The sequence below is a fragment of the Bos taurus genome, chromosome 11 (genome assembly GCF_002263795.3).
Source record: "Bos taurus isolate L1 Dominette 01449 registration number 42190680 breed Hereford chromosome 11, ARS-UCD2.0, whole genome shotgun sequence".
In the NCBI taxonomy this organism is placed as follows: Eukaryota; Metazoa; Chordata; class Mammalia; order Artiodactyla; family Bovidae; genus Bos; species Bos taurus.
In genome coordinates this window covers 87,807,236-87,821,560 of record NC_037338.1, presented here as the reverse complement: position 1 = coordinate 87,821,560, position 14,325 = coordinate 87,807,236, and positions in this window count along the sequence as shown.

Sequence of the window (14,325 nt, the reverse complement as noted above, 5' to 3'; positions counted from 1 at the left end):
CGGGGGGATCACAATGCTAGGAGACCAGCTCTTCATCTACCACCCACCCCCCAGACACTTCATCCTCCGGAAGGAACAGATGTGGGGAGATTTTCCGGGAAAGAGCTGCTGTAGCATCTCAGGTGGGCCTCCCTCCTGAGGGCTGCCAGACTCAAGGCCTTCTGGAGGTGAAAAGCTGAGATAATGAGCTCCTTTCCCAGCTTTTATCTTAAAAAAGTGTTTCGTCATGGAATGAAGCAAAGTGTGAATACATTATTATGAAAGAAAGTGAAAGTCTCTTAGTTGACCCTTTGCAACCCCACAGACTGTAGCCCACCAGGCTCCTCTGTCCATGGGATTCTCCAGGCAATAATACTGGAGAGAGTTGCCATTCCCTTCTCCAGGGGATCTTCCTGACCTAGGGATTAAACCCACATCTCCTGCATTGCAGGCAGATTCTTTACCATCTGAGACTCCAAAGATGCACTACATTATTATAATCAACTCAAATATCAATAGAAACTTAAAGCTTCTCAGAAGATATTACTGATGGTATGGTATGTATCATACATCTATAACTAATTCTTATTTATAACTTACGAATTTCAAATTATAATTACAAATAGTGTAGTTGTATGTGTAATATACATTGTACATATTTTTTTAACATAAATGCAATCATGCTATAGTATACAAAATATTATTATTCTGTGACTTTTTAAATTTTAATTTTTACATGTTAAACTTGAATTGGAAAAAATTCTACGTGAGAATATGCAGTTCTTCAGTTTTCCTAATGTTGTTCTGGCATATTTTACAGTATTATTAACCATCATTTTGGCTTCCTAGGTGAGTCAGTGGTAAAGAATCCTCCTGCCAATGCAGAAGACGCAGGAGACCTTGGGTTTGATCCCTGGGTTGGGAAGATCGCCTGGAGGAGGAAATTACAACCCACTCCAGTATTCTTGCCTGGAAAACCCCATGGACAGAGGAGCCTGACGGGCTACAGTCCATGGGGTCACAAAGAGCTGGACACGAGTTAGCCACTAAGCACACACGTGACCATCATTTTAAAAAATCTTAGCTTAGTGGCTCTCAAATTGTGGTCCTTAAATCTCTAGGGAAATCTGAAAAGCTGCAGGAAGCCCTTGAAATCAAAATTATTGTCAAACCAAGACTAAGATGTTCTACTGTTTTCTCTGTGCTGACAGTTGCCCTGAGGATGCAAAAGCACTGCTGGGTAATGTGCTGGTGCCTTAGCACAAATCAGAGCAGCCAGAGACCCCAAACTGTTCTGGTGGCTGTTGTTCACCACCCTGCACTCACAGGGAAAAAAGAAGCCACTTTCACTTCAGAATGTCCCCGATGTGGTAGTAGAAATTATTCATTTTATTAAATCTCAATCTTTAAAGACAGGCCTTTTAGCATCCTGTGGGAGGAACTGGGAAATAACGGTGAGGCAATTTTAGACATACTGCAACACGGCGGTCATCTGAAGAAAAGTGTGTGTGTCATGGAGTTGCAAGCTGAGTTAGCGGCCTTATCTACGGCAGATCATTTTTACTTGAAAAGAACAACTGACAGGCAGGGGATGATTATTCTGACTCGGATGTTTGGCAAACGTTTCCACAAAAATGAACAAAGTGAGCCTGTCACTTCAAGGAAAGCAACAGGCAGCATTTGTGACGGTGAGAAGATTCACGTTTTCAAGTGAAACTGAAATTAGAATTTGGAAAATTTGTATCTGCCACCTTAAGCTTGATAGCCTGTCAGTACTTAAACACTGATGAGCTGTGGTTAAAGATTAATGTGAGTTTTTAAAATATTATATGTTGAAATACGTCAACATTAGGAAAGAGCTGTGTAACTCAATGAACCAATATTTTCCAAACAACAAATGGATTGTTACAAAATCATGCATGGATAGAAGATCTGTTCAAAGTACAAGACAGAACAATGGATTTTCATGTAACAGAGTATAAAAGGGATATTGATATGGATTCAGAGTCCACATGGCAACTATCTGTAAGAATCCACCACTTGTTCCCACTGGCTATCTATTTTACATACGGTAATGTGTGTGTTTCCATGCTACTCTCTCAATTCATCCCACCCTCTCCTGCCCGCACTGTGTCCACAAGTGTGCTCGCTATGACTGCGTCTCCACTGCTGCGCTGAGTAGAAGTTCATCAGTACCGTCTTTCTAGACTCCACATACATGTGTTAATACACAATATTAGTTTTTCTTTTTCTGACTTACCTCGCTTACGTGCAGTAGGCTCTAGGTTCATCCACCTCATTAGAATTGACTCAAATACATTCTTTTTTTATGGCTGCGTAATATCCCATTGTATATATGTAGGGAACACAAACCCGGTGCACTGTGACATCCTAGAGGGATGGGATGGGGTGGGAGATGGGAGGGAGGTTCAAGGAGGGGACAATTGTATACCGATGGCTCTCTGGTAGCTCAGCTGATAAAGAATCCGCTTGCAATGCGGGATACCTGGGTTTGATTCCAGGGTTGGGAAGATCCCCTGGAGAAGGGAACAGTTACCCCTGCAGTATTCTAGCCTGGAGAATTCCACATATGGAGGAGCCTGACAGGTTACAGACCATGGGGTCGCAAAGAGTCGAACACGACTGAGTGACTTTCAGATTGCTGAGTCATGTTAATGTATGGCAGAAACCAACACAACATTGTAAAGCAATTATCCTTCAATTAAACATAAATAAATTTTAAAGATGTAATGGAATATACATGAACTGTATTTCCTAAGAGAAAATAAGCCAAATTACAGACTCAAATAACCAAAGAAAAAAGTTAATGAAAGAAAATATACTAAATATAGCAAATATACCAAAATGATACTTCTGGTAGTTAGTTTATAGACAGTTTCAGTATTCTTTTCAGTGTTTTATATGTATGTATGTATTCTCTGTTAAAATGTTTTCTTAACAGAGAATGTGTTGCTTATATAATCAGAATGTTTTTGCATGAGCAGTGATATTATGCCAGAAAAATAGAAAATACACGCAAGCACTAAAGAAAAAAATGCAAAGTAAAATTATCCGTAATCCTACCTCTCAGAGGCAATTATATATATAAAAAAGATCCTACCACTTGTTGAGACTTTAAAGTTGAAGAATATCCACAATTATCTGGAAAAAACGATTAACATATTCCTCTTTTTAAACTATGTATCCAGCTATTCTTTAAATAGTTCAACCAAACCCATATATCACGATGGATTGAATGCAAAATAGCATGAGAATCAAGCTGTGAATATAAAACAGTGACACTTTCCCACTAAATATTTTTGTTTGAGGTGTGCAATTCTTTTCCACAAAAACATTTACATTCACAGTAATGGATAACTATTATTTAAAATTTATTAATAGATATTTTAAAACTTTACCAGTTTTAATTTCCAATAGTGTTAATATGGATAGATGAAACCAAAGTGTTCATAGCTCAGTCATGTCCGACTCTTTGCGACCCCATGGACTATAGCTTCTGTCCATGGAATTCTCTAGGCCAGAATACTGGAGAGGGTAAGCCATTCCCTTTGCCAGGGTATCTTCTGGATCCAGAAATCAAACTAGGGTCTCCCTAATTGTGAGCAGATTCTTTACATCTGAGCCACCAGGGAAGCCCATGGATATGTATGATCCACATAATTTAAAGCTCTGTGGATTTGTTGATGATTTTTAAGAGCATAAAGATGTCCTGAGACCAAAAATTGAAGACTGTTGCTGTATATAACAAGCTGTTAGACCTGGAGGCTAGTTGCTTCACTCAACCTTCCTTTGGCCAGAACAGGCAGCTCAAGGTCATTCAAGGACCAAAGATCTATCTGTCTCTGTATCTGGCAGATTCTCCTCAATACCCAGCACACACGTACTCCTGACTTCCTCTGTCCTGAAAAACCAGATAAACACGTTTGACTTAAGTGTAAATCTGAGTTCCCATGGTGGCCCCAACTCCCTGGAGCATGGTGGCTCTGAGGGGGCCTGGGGGCCCTCCTGAATGAGACCTCAGTCTGGTGTCACTGTGCTCATTCCAGCAGGCAGAGGGGAATTTCATGGAAGAAACGTGGCCCACGGGAGATTCAGAATTTACATTCGTGCAGATCTGTCCAGACCCACCTGGGAGGAGAGCAGTGGAGCTTCAGAGAGAATCCTGGTGGATTCCTGTGAGGAACCTGGAAGGGACGCCAGCCTCTTTGTGCGGGCTCAGAGGAGCTGCTGCTCCAGCTGCCCAGGCCTGAGCTGAAATTCAGCTCAATTTCAGGTTTTTTTCCTCTCTCTCTCACATATACACACACACCCACAAGACTTAGCCACATAAATACATATGTATGTTTAAATTTCACCCCCTCCCCTACCATCAGGTTTAACTACACACACGTGGACAGACACACCTATGGACAGACAGACACACGCACACAGAGTTACAGTTGTAAGCTCAACACACACACACCGCTATTCCAAACACTTGTCATTCTCAGCTTGATCGTGGGGGACCAGCCAGGAATGACAGGAGCAAACAGGCCTGGGGCCACTCCCTGCCCAGAACAGTGGGCACACTGTCCAGGAAGCCGAGAATCTGTAAGCTGTGGTCTCGCTATTCCTCGTGGAATCGACGTATGGAAGAAACCACATCTTTTTCTCCCTGAAGAGCCAAGTGCAGTAAGATCTGTTTTCACAGGAGCTGTAACTCGTCCATTCCACTGCACTGAGCTCTGGGTGGGAAGTGCAGGGGCAGCCCATGCCCCGGAAAGCACAGGCTTTGAGGGCAGGTGCGGGTGAGGAATGACGAGAGAGCTGGAGGAAGATGCTGAAACTGTGAGGTGGGGAGAAGGGGTCACACAGGATGGACCAGAAGGCAGGTCTCCCCAGCCTGGTGCCCAGCACTGCCGAGGATACAGACCCCACTCACCGAGTCTTCTGGCATCCTCGTGACCCCTGACCTCATGATCCAAGAGAGATACACCCGGAACTTGACACACAGGTCCTGGGAGCCAGCGAGAGGCTGAAAGACTGCTTCAGGAAGTTCAAATACAAGAGAGAAGCTGCTAGATTAATAAGGTTGCCCTGTCCTGTGAAAGGGCTACGTGGAGATTCAAGTCCTTGGCATTAAAAGGAAAATTACCGAGTACTTCTGTGCAGACTCATGTGAGGCAGCGGGAATGGTCTGGGCTTCAAATATCAAAAGCCCCAAGGTGGACACCTCTGTGGTCTCACGTGGCAAACAGAGGTAAGGTTTACAAGGACCCAGGCTCGCTTTGTCTCTCTGCTCTGCTATCCTTTGCCCTCAGATGAGTTCCTCGCAGTAAAGCTGTGATAGATCAATTGTCACATTCTCATGACAATGTCCATGGAGTTTTCTTCCCACGTGCTTTGTTTTTTCCTTTTAATCCTCGAGGAGCTTTCCCTGGAAGCCCCCAGCAGACTTCCTTTCGTCTTTTATGTATATATTTTAAATATTATTTATTTATTTGGCTGTATTGGGTCTTAGTTGTGGAGGCAGGATTTTCTTTGCATTTTTTGTTGTGGCACGAGGTTCAGTAATAGTGGCACACAGGCTTAGTTGCCCCGGGGCATGTGGGATCCTGCCCAACCAGGGATCAAACCCGTGTCCCCTGCATTGGCTGGTGGATTCTTAACCACTGGACCACCAGGGAAGTCCCCCTTTCCTCTTTTATATTTTTTTTTATTTAAAAAAAATTTTTTTTCCCTTTTCCTCTTTTATTGGTCAGAACTCCCAGAAGACCTACATTGAACAGTGACTAGGCAGGAGAATGACATCATTACCACGGTCCCCACACCCTCGGGGTTGACCGCTCACGAGGGTGGGTACCTGACACCGTCTAGTTCTGCTGGAGGGAGGAAGGAGAGGCTGGAAGCTTCCAAAAGGGGCTCCCTCACCACCTTGCACACCTTCTTCCTCCCAGAAACACCCCGAGGTTGATAGAGCGGGAAGTTGTGTTTACATGTTGTTTCCTTGGAATCTCACAAAAGCCATAATAACATCGTCATCTGAACAATGGGCATCACAGAAAAGTAAAGAGATGGATCCACAGTCCCCAAGCCTAGGGCTTTCTACCTTCCCGTGTGGCAGCTGCAGGCTCCACACCCTGCCCTATCCTGCCCTCGAGAGGAGACGGGGCAGGAGGCTGGGGCTGGGGGTGGGTTGCAGCGATGAGCCTGGCTGGGTCCGGGCCCCACCAATGCTCAGATGAAAGTCCTCTGCTCTCAGCCTTGGTGACCCCATTCACACAGGGAGGGGTCACACTCTGAGACCTGGAAGGTTCCTTCCAGCTCAAACATCCTTTGATTTAATACCCTCTAAAAGAGATCAGGGGCCCTCCAAAAACAAAAACAAGAAAAGAACCCAGTGCATCTGTGGCTTGTCAGCGTGGAGGCCCCACGACAGGCCTCCAAGGGCTTCAGCTCCACCTATTTTGGGCTCATGATTTCATCCTGAGGCCCGTGCCAGGGCCTGTGGTTTCTCATCTTTCCATCCCGGTCTGGATGACAAAATGACTAAAAATACCGAGCTCCCACAGGCCCGCCACCCAGCCGACGCCCTCCCTTGAGTCAGTCGTGTTCGGTGCGAGGTGTGCTTTGGGGGTAGGGGCCCAGGACCAGCCCCATGTGGCGGTTTTGATGCCCGGCAACCCCACGCCAGTCCCTCCGTGTGGCAGGTGTGGGGCGGGGGGCTCTGCTGTATTGCTTCCCGCTCTGCAGCTGGGTGAACTTGGCCTGTCAGGAGCTCCTGGACCTGAGCTTCCGCATCTGGAAGATGGGGATAACGTTTCTAATGTATAACACTGTTGTGAGAATTAAAGAGAGGCTGGGGGGAGAGCCCAACCCAGACCGAGGGCTTGATCTGTGCAAGACCCCACTTGCCCTGGCTGTCCTCTCTGCTAAGTCCCGCTTGGAGGGTTCAGACCCCGATACCTGGCTCTCCCTCCAAATCTGATGTGAGTGAGGCGGGCTGTGGACAGGAAGCCCCTCCCTTAGCTGCTCCCTGAGCTGGTCTCAGATGAACTATGTGAGGGGGAAGGTACCAAGGGCAGGCAGCCGATGGCTCTGCTGGGGTTTGTGCACACGGTCTCCCGTGCCAGAGCCTGGACACCTCCACCTCCCTCCTCTCTGCTGAGGGTTCTGGGAGGCCTGCTGGAAGTGGGAATTAAAGATGAAATAAAAGGAGGTAGGATGCCTGAGCACAGGTGAGACCCAGAGTAGGGGAGTTTGGGAATATCTTCTCAGGCTCCACAAGGAGCCCCACGGCCTGGGGTTTGTGCTCTTAACCTCTCAGACTCTTGGTTTTGTCTTCTGGGCAAAGAGAAAGATTAAAACGCCTGCCTTATACATCCCTGGGGCTTCCCTGGTGGCTCAGATGGTAAAGAATCTGCCTGCAATGCAGGAGACCTGGATTTGATCCTTGGGTTTGGAAGATTCCCTGGAAAAGAGTACAACAATCCACTCCAGTATTCTTGCCTGGAGAATTCCATGGTCAGAGGAGCTTAGTGGGCTACAGTCCATGGGGTCACAAAACATCCTTAAAGGAGGTGAGGATCAGAAGGGGTGAGTCTGCAGTGAGAGCATACTAGGGACATATACATATTTATTTTGTCACTTACAGCCTGAAGACAGCCTTAAAAAGACTTACGCACACACACACAACAGGTTTGAGATCAAATTTAGTCAATATTTTGTCCATGACACTAATCCAACAAATGTTCAGAGCACCCAAAGCGTGTCAGGCCAGGGAAGTTGGGACCTGGGGCTGAACAGGTGTGTGTGACCACTGTCCATAAATGAGGCCGGGCTGGAAACTTGCCACTGCTTACCACTGAGCTCTGCTCATGGTCCTCAGGGGTGGGACTTGAGAGCTTTCTGCGTTCTCAATGGTCCCAGGCCTCTGCGCTGCAGGATCCCTCCAAGAAGCCTGTAATTTAGCATCTCAGGCTCCAAAAGAAGACTCCAGTCCACTGCCTGTGCCCCTGCGTGCTGCCCAGGGCTCTCCATGTGGCCATCACTCACTAGGGCAAAAACGCTCAGCCACCCCACTCTCCCCAGTGCTTTAAGTTTTATGCCCTGGATCTACTAAGGGGTCCAGTCACTCTGGAGCCACAGTCCCCAACCTTTCTGGCACCGGGACCGATTTCGTGGAAGACGATTTTTCCACGAGCTGGGGATGGTTTGGGGATGATTCGAGCACATTACATTCACTCTGCACTTTATTTCTATTGCTGTCATGTCAACTCCACCTCAGATCATCAGGCATTAGATCCCGGAGGTTGCAGACCCCTGCTTCTAGATGGTTGGTTGTGAAAACACAACAGGACTCCCGGCCCCTCTCCCAGACAGCCATGCCCAGTCTCGTTCCCCAAGGATTTGGTGTGGCCTCTGTGTCTCAGACACACACATGCACACTCACTGTTTCATTTTCCAGCCTGGACACTGTCTCCTGACTCACCACTCACTGCTCCGCCCAGACATGGGAGCCCTCCCCACACTCGCTCTTCCCCATTGACCTGTGATGCAATTTTACATAGATCAAGCCACTCTTAATATTATTAGACCACAGAGACACTTTCTATAGCTAAAAAAAATATGTGGTGAGCTATGACTCTTTTTCCTTCTTTACAGAGTGCCGTTATCCTTGAAGTTAATCACTGTCTTGTTTCATAGCCTGATTTTCTGTATGTTTATTGCCAATTCCACTCCAGGCGTTTTGCCAGTCGCTGAAGGCCCTCCTGAGACATTTAGGTGTGTCTGGGGCTCTCTTGGATTCATCTTCATGGAGAAGCCCGTCTCCCCAGCACTTCCTCACCCCTGAGACCAGGACTCGCCATCCCATGTCTGGAGCTCAGCTGTTGCCTGACCTCTGTCTTGGCCTCTTTGGGGAAACTCCCCTGGCTGCTCTTCTCTCCTGTCTTCGAGTCACCTGTTTCCTGGGTCTGGCAGCCTCTTCCTTCTTGGGTTAGTCCTCCTTTTAAAAGGGACCACATTCTCTAGAGGTTTCTGAGAAGGGAGTTCTCTGGGTATTTTTGAATTCTTGTGTGTCTGGAAATGTCCTGCGTTTTAACTTCTCATCTGACAAAGAGTTTCACTGTTTACAGAATTCTAGATCATATCACCACCCACCACCTCTTGAGTTTTGAAGGGTCTTCTAGCTTCCAGTGTCTCTGTAAGAACCTAAACTTGTGCCTCCCTTTGTGAAGGCAGCTTGCTTCTCCCGGAAGCTGGCAGAAACTTCTCTTGGCTACAGTGTCCTGAAACGTGGCGGTGTCCTGAAACGTCATGGTGATGGGAGTGGTGAGATCTGAATAAACAGGTGAGAGCAGCCAGCTCACCAGAGCTCCTTTCTCCAGAGAAGACATTTCCGGTCCCTCCCCACCCCACCCCCACCCCCAGGGCAAAGACTCAGCTCTCTGCTTCAGGCAGTGGGTGTGGGGACAAGGCCTCTGCATTAGGCATTTGGAATTTGCACGTTTACTTAATCCCAAAGTTTGTGATGAGACCTTGGAGCCTCTGGTCCAAAGGGTCACTCTCTGCCTTTTCCAAGGGTGTACATCTCCTATCTCCCCTGTGATGGGAGAGGGCAAGTGTCCACCAGTGAGGTGCAGAAGGGACCTCAGGACCCACCTCCTTCTTTGGCTACTTTAGGTTATCCTTCTCATTTCTGCCACTCCTTTACCCTGAGTTCCAAAGGGTCAGATACTTCTGGTTCCTTGAGAGTTCTCTCTCCACTGATTGGTTCTCAGTTTTCTTCGCTGTGGGTTTCAGATTTCACTTTTGGGGATCTGTGAAGTTAGTTCCGCTCTTCCACTTGCTTTCTAGCTTTTCAAACATTGTTGTGGTCTGCTCCCCTGGCGCACGTGTGTGCGTTTGTGTGTGTGTGCGTACACACATACGTGACTCTCTTTACTACAGCTCTGGTGGGGTTTGGGAGGGATGAGACTAGATGTTCAATCTGCCATCTTTCCCAGGTAGTCTGGTTTCAACAATATGAGCAAAGTCTAGAAGCCTCAGGGCGTGGCGTTCACGCTGCTAACCACACAGGGGTTTTTCCACCCCAGAGATAGTGGGATCCTTTTGAGGTCAGGGAAGCAGTTTGAAGAGAATCTGAGAAGGAAGGAAGTGTGCAGCTGTTGTTGGTCTTTGAGAAAATCCTGGCGGGGTGTGAGTAGGAGTGGCAGAGACCCCAGGCAGACTGGGGAGAGCCTGCTGGTGGAGCCCACACTAGAAAACCTAGCAGAGCCAGCCCCACCTCAGGCTGAGGCCAGCGGGACAGAGGCCGGCCTGGAGTTGGACAAGTGGGATGTAAGCTCCCCCGGAAGGTCTGTAACCCTCAGAGAGAGGGGAAAGGGAACTCCAGAATCAGAGTCATGAAGCTGTCAGGGCTGGAAGGCCTTTAAGAATTACCTTCTTCAGTGTCCGCATTTTAGGAAAGGGGATTCTGGGGTGTGGGGAGGGAAAGGGACTTGTCCCAGGCCATCTGGTCAGGGCAAGACAGTGTTCCTTCTGCAATGCCTTTAAAGACAGTTTAAAAAAAAATTTATATATGGACCATTTTAAAAGTCCTATTGAATTTGTTACAACATTGCTTGTTTCATGTTTTTTGGGGGTTTTGGCTGCAAGGCACATAAGATCTTAGCTCCCTGACCAAGGATGGAACCCATGCCTCCTGCATTGGAAGGCAGAGTCTTAACCACTGGACCACTAGGGAAGCCCTCAAGACAGCTGATGGAGAGTCTTAACTGTTTATTCACCCAGAAGTCCTGTCCTTGACCAACTGTTCCCCTCCTGTTCTGATCTGCTCAGCTAGAGCTTCCTTGAAGCCTTTTGAATGAAGCTTATCTTTGCCACCAACTGTCTTGAGCTTATCTCGGGGTGGTCATGTGACCGAACGAGGGGCTGTTTGAAGTGGACGTTAAGGTTGAAGGAGGAGTTCACCACTCGGAAAAGAAAGGACATTCTCAGCAGAGATTGTACCAAGATGCCCAAGATGCCCAGATGTGGGTGCAGAGATGTAATAGGTTTGCTGAATGACAGAATAAATACAGGCAGAACCGAGCCACAGGGGCGGCCGCTGAGGAGGCGGCCAGGGCCCTCCGCACCTGGTGGCAGCTGGCAGGCTTGGGCCTCAGACCTCAGTCCTCCCGGCTGCCAGCTGCGGCACCCACTGGCTGGTATTTGTGGAACAGGCTCCACGAAGTTGCCGGGGAAACGAGGCATCCTGTCACCACCGTTCACCACCACTGGGCCGCCAACACCCACCACACCCAGCTCGGAGGCTTTACTTGGCCCCTTTCTGCCAGAGTCACATGTACATGAGCTTTTATGTCGTGGGTTTGCTCACTGGGGTGGGGGGTGCTGCCCAGAGTGAGGGCATTACCTTTGGTGTCTGAGCGCCACCCACCCATGGCTCTTGGCACTGAGTTCCGTTCAGCTAGTTCCAGGGACTTCCCTGGTGGCTCAGACAGTAAAGAATCCGCCTGCCAATGCGGGAGACATGGGTTTGATCCCTGGGTTGGGAAGATCCCCTGAAAGAGGGCGTGTCAACCCACCCCAGTATTCTTGCCTGGAGAATCCCATGGACAGAGGAGCATGGCAGGCTATCATCCATGGAGTCGCAGAGAGTCGGACATGACTGAATGACTAACACATGCACACAATTTCAGGGAAGATTTGGGTCATTGACTGTCAACACCCATATGTTGGGGCCCCCAAGCACCCCTTACTGCTCCCTGTTTTGACTGACGCCCTCTCTCACCAGGATACAGACACAGACGACCTGCCTGCATGGGAAGAGCAGTGGGAAGGGTAACTAGCAGATGATCCCCAGAGCTGGGAACCTAAGTGCTCTCTGCAACCTCCCCATCCCACTTGGTTCAGCTCACTGGTCTCTCTGGAGCAGCCTCATCTCTGCCCAGCAGTCAAGGCCAGGGCAGCAAGAAGGGCCAGACCTGGGAGTCTGGAGACTGGGGTCAAATCCTGGCCCACCGCTGAGAACCTGCATGGCCTCGGGTAGATGGAGGGGCTCCTGAGTGCCGTCCACCATCTGCCACCCCTGGGCTCCAGGAGCAGGTGAGGATCAGAGATGGGGGCAGGAAACCTCCTCCAGAGACACCCTGGGATCCTGGAGTGGGACCGGGAAAGTAGCTCTAGGGGGAGTTTGCTGACATTTCTAGAAATTCTCAAGTTTAGACAGACTCAGATTGGGAAGGTGGGCCTGCCCTGCTGCTGGGGAGGATGGTGGCTGCAGAGTGGGAAGGAGAGACACGAACCCTGCTTCTCGCCGAGTGTTGTCCCAGCGAGGGCCCCACTCCTCAGCGGCCTCCCGTCTGTTCAGGAGAGGGCCTTGTGTGTTGCCTGTGCCAGGCGCAATCGTGATGTGTGTGTTCCCAAAGCAAATCCCTCCCAACTGCCATGCGGGGGAGGCGGGGGCACACTGTGAGTTATTCCTGGGTTATATCCCATTGGTTATATCCCAACTGGTTATATCCCAGTTATATCCCCCACCCCTCAAGGTGTAAAATCTACACTGGGTCGGGCTGAGACGTCCCCTGGCCCAGCTGCACAGCCCACCCTGAGGCCCCGCTGCCTCTGAGCCTGCCGCCAGGGGCCTGGGACCTTGAGGCCAGCCTCCCTGGATGCCCCCTACTGAGGGTGATGGTCTTCCAGCAGGTTCAGAACCCCACAGTCCTATGACCTGGCTCTCCACCTCACCCTGGCCTCCAGGGTCCCCCTTCTCTTCACCCACCTCCAGACTTAGGGTCCCCAGGAAATAGACTTAGGCCCCCGCTAGGGGCCTGTAACGGAGGCCTTCAGAGCTTGGGACCTAGGAGGCTGGCTTTTCTGCTGGGGAGGGGCATGGGGGTCATGCAGGGGGGACAATCCTTATATTCAGCCCCAGAAACTCTTTCTGAGATGCTGCTCCAAAGGCCACGGGATTTAGAGACCAACTCTCTTGCCTCTTCCACTTTATAGCTCTTTTCTAAAAGCTTTTAATGTAGCTTTTGTCTCACAGAACCATCAAATACCACCATGCAGCCACCATGGAGCGAGATGTTCATCCCTTGCACTCGTTAGTTTATTCATCAAATAGGTACTGATATCCGTCGGATACCGGGCAGGGAGAACACAGAGAAGGAGAGGCAGGGCCTGCCCTTGGGGAGCTCCTGGTCTAGACAGGACACAGGTAAGTCATAGGGGAGTTTGGTGAGTTTGGGAGTAGCCTGTCCATGCGTGTACAGGTGTGTGTACAGGTGTGTGCAGGTGTGTCTATAGGCGAGTGCAGGTGAGTGTAAGCAGGTGTGTGTACACGTGTGCAGATGTGTGTGCAGGTGTGTGTACAGGGTTGTGCAGGTGTGCTACAAGCGAGTGCAGGTGTGTGTGTACAGGTGTGTGTACACACATGCAGGTGTGTGTGCAGGTATGTGTGCACATGTGCAGGTGTGTGCGCAGGTGTGTGCAGGTGTGTGTACAGGTGAGTGCAGGTGTGTGCACAGGTGTGTGTACACATGTGCAGGTGTGTGTATGCGGGTGTGTGTACATGTGTGCAGATTGTGTACACGTGTGTATGCAGATGTGTGCAGGTATATGTACAGGTGTGTGCAGGTGTGTGTGCACAGAGAGAAGGTGGATGCCTGTTACGTGAGGGGGATCTCAGGAGGACGTTGTGGTGCTCTCTGCCCTGGCCCTCTGAGGATGATCTCTGGGGCTTGGCGGCTGCCTTGTTCATCTTCAGTGGGAAGGAGGGGCGGGTGGGGGCTGAGGGATGAGGAGGGAGGAGATGGCAGAAAACTGCCCATTAGGAGCACATGCCTGCAGCAGGATGTGAAGTGGCTCGTTGTCCTGTTGATAAGCAGTGCTCAGGATGTAAACTTGGTCCTCAGGCTTTTCTCCACAGTTCCATTTGGAGGCTGGAGGGGCCTGGAGGGCGGAGGGGTGCGGGGAGGGAAGGTGTTCCACGGAGGAGACACAGCCCCCCCGGAGGAGGCTGGTCTGCATCCCCAGGGAGCCTTCACGCTGCCTGCCTGGGGGCCCAGGTCGCCTGTGAAGGAGGCTCCGCGCCTCCAGGATGAGCCCCCTCTGCTCCGCCTTTCCTGTGCTAATGAATCCCGGATCCTTTAACCTTCCTCCCCAGCCTCTGTCTCTGAGCAGGTAAATCATTTTAACATGCATCTCTGCTCCCTGGTTTGCCTGCTCCTTCCAATAACTCAAACCTCGAAGAGCTGGCTTTGGTGAATGGCAGCTGAAGTGGGGAGGATTTGAACAACATTTTCAAATATCTGAGCCACACGCGTCATAGCGTTTCCCATT